This window comes from Henckelia pumila, chromosome 1 (assembly GCF_033568475.1).
Source record: "Henckelia pumila isolate YLH828 chromosome 1, ASM3356847v2, whole genome shotgun sequence".
NCBI lineage: Eukaryota > Viridiplantae > Streptophyta > Magnoliopsida > Lamiales > Gesneriaceae > Henckelia > Henckelia pumila.
Genome location: NC_133120.1, coordinates 46914922 through 46917756, shown reverse-complemented (window position 1 = coordinate 46917756; position 2835 = coordinate 46914922). Strand labels below are relative to the sequence as shown.

At 34.6% G+C, this 2835-nt stretch overlaps 1 non-coding gene across 1 annotated transcript; it reads right to left on the bottom strand.

Moving 5' to 3' along the window:
* Positions 1-2259: 2259 nt before the first annotated feature.
* On the bottom strand, positions 2260-2366 carry LOC140876983 (small nucleolar RNA R71). Its single transcript, XR_012149205.1, has one exon. It is a non-coding gene; the product is annotated as a small nucleolar RNA R71 (small nucleolar RNA).
* Positions 2367-2835: the final 469 nt, after the last annotated feature.

The following is a 2835-nucleotide window of genomic DNA, read 5'->3' as shown; positions in this document are numbered from 1 at the left end:
AACTATCCCAAAATAGTCCTCAGAACTTAGTATAACTCACCACTATGTGCCTGATGAAAAACCTTCATCACTTGGAATCAACTCTATGAGGTCAATCCTATCAGTTGATCTAGGAAACCACCCAGATAAATCATACAATAAAATGGTATGACTAAGGCCCCTGATGAAACACATCATCCCTGGCACTATCCCATAGTCAATTGATAAGTGCATTTTTTGCAATTAATTGGTTTATGATTTAAATTGATCTTTGTTTAGTTTCGAGCAGAATTATGCATTTTTTTATGTTGTTTGTGTATATGAAGGAAAATAAAATAATTGATGAAAAGTTGGGAAATTAAAAGCAAAATTGAAGAAATCTTGAAAAGAACAACTAAAGCTCTTCTTCACATAATCATGTGCTTCAGCGTGAAAAATGCGAATGGTTCAAGTGCGTCTGTGGTCATTGTCATGCTTCTGCGTGTTTTAGAAATCAAAGAAGGAACGCGCTTCTGCGGCAGAAAGGACGCTTCTGCGGATGGTGAGAATTGAAGTGAAGCGCTTCTGCGCTTAATATATTGCATGCTTCTGCGCATCTGTGTAATTTTGGAAAAACAACAGAGTTTTGGAAATATGAATGTCTGGATTTTTGGGCTTGATCGATGGGCTTTCATCTACATATAAAATAGGTTTTGAAGATCACATGGAAGTAGAGAGCAGTCGCATACTTTTGCATAGCAAATTCAGAGCAAACCGTGAGATTGAGAGAAGAGACAAAAGAAGGAAATCTGTACAACAGAGAGGAACTTCAAAGAACAAAAACGAAAATCGTGCAACCGGACACGGAAGAGAGACTTTGGATTTGTTATTCTTATTTGAACTTTTGACTATTGAATTGATGTCTAGATTTAAGAACATGAATTATTTTTATCTATTTTTGATTATGAACTAAATTTTCTTAGTCTAGAGGATGATGTAACCTGACGTAGACAACTTCTACGACTTTTGATTTTATTGGATTGAATTCTACTAAATTAATTGTGTTTTATAGATTTGATTGTCTTTTCAATTACTTGATCACTAATTGAATTGTCATATTTATTTGAAATCGATGCTCGGGAGAGGGGATTTTGAATAGGACATTAGAAAATACACTGTTATTGTTTATATAGCTCGGGAGACTGTATAACTTTAACGGAACTTTTGAATGAACATCATTTTTCAAATATCATTAAGCCTAAATTTTTAATAGGGATATTGGAATTGAATCTTAATTGATACACTTTATTTGTTGCTCGGAAGAGTGAAATAAAACAACTAAGTGTTCTTAACTATTAATTGAATAGAATTCATGAAAATAATTTAATTAGAAGTAGTTGTTGTCAAAACCAGGTGAAATCAAATCGTCTAGACCATTATTCTCTCATTGATATTTCTTTGAATTTTAGTGATTGTCTTGCTAAAGTTTCTTAATTATTTAAGTTTTTCAGTAAAAAAAACACTTTTATTTAAATTTTATAAATCAATTTTAGCCTATTTTAATTACAAGCACTAAATAATTTTCACTACTTCTCCTTGTGGGAACAATACTTTATTCACTCTATATTAAAACTTGACAATCGTGCGCTTGCGAGCATAAAAATACGCAACAATTTTTTGGCGCCGTTAGCGGGGAGTAATTTTTTGAAGTTATTTTAGTATTATTACCAAATAGTCTAGATTTTAATTTAGATTTTTTATTTATTTTATTTTTAGACACTGATTGATTTTAATAATTTTGAATTGCAATTTATGCGAAGATTTCAAAGTGCTGATTCTATACTTTTTGATCCGGAGTTCGAAAGAACTGCAAGAGCTTTGCGTAAAGAAAGAAGAGAAGAACTGAACAAGATGGCTGAAGAAAATCCACCTCCCTTGGTGCCAATTCGAGATCACTTCCGGCCTACTTTTCAAGCTCACTACTCTGGAATTGCTAGGGGAACCATTAATTCCAACAACTTTGAGTTTAAGCCCGCATTAATTAACATGGTTCAGTAGAACCAGTTTAATGGGAGTGTTACTGCTGATCCTCATCTGCATCTGAGGACCTTTTTGGAGATTATGGATACGATAAAGATGAATGGAGTTTATGAGGATATTATTAAGCTGCGTTTATTTTCGTTTTCTCTCAGGGATCAGACAAGGATTTGGTTGCAGTTATTGCCTTTAGGAAGCATTACTACTTGGGAATACATGGAAGTGAGTTTTTTGGTGAAAAATTTTCCACCTGCTAAGTCTACCAAGCTGAAGATTGAGATTAGTAATTTCAAGAAGCTTGATTCGGAGCAGTTATATGAAGCATGAGAGAGATACAAAGATTAGTTAAAGCGGTGTCCTAATCACAATTTTGCATATTGGGAACAAATTGAGCTGTTCTATAATGGGTTGAATACACCTGCACGGATGTCGGTGGACTCTGCTGTTGGAGGAACCATCTTTTCAAAGGACCCTGTACAGGCTTATGACATGTTGGAGCAGATGACTATCAATAGTTTTCAATGGCCATCTTAACGTATGAGAGTCAAGAAATCTTTCGGAGTATATGCAGTTGATCCTCTCACATCTATCTCTACCCAACTATCTGCATTGACTACACAAGTGACTGCATTGAACAAAGTGAGCATAGCAGATTCAACAGGTGCATCAGTTGCCATGGAGTAGTCTCATCATCCGAAAGAAGTTAACTACATAAATCCTAATGGCTACAGAGGATATCGATGTAATCTTGTTCCTAGTACTTATCATCCTGGCTTGCGCAATCATGAAAAATTTTCTTATGCCAATGATAAGAATGTGTTGAATCCTTCCCCGGGGTTT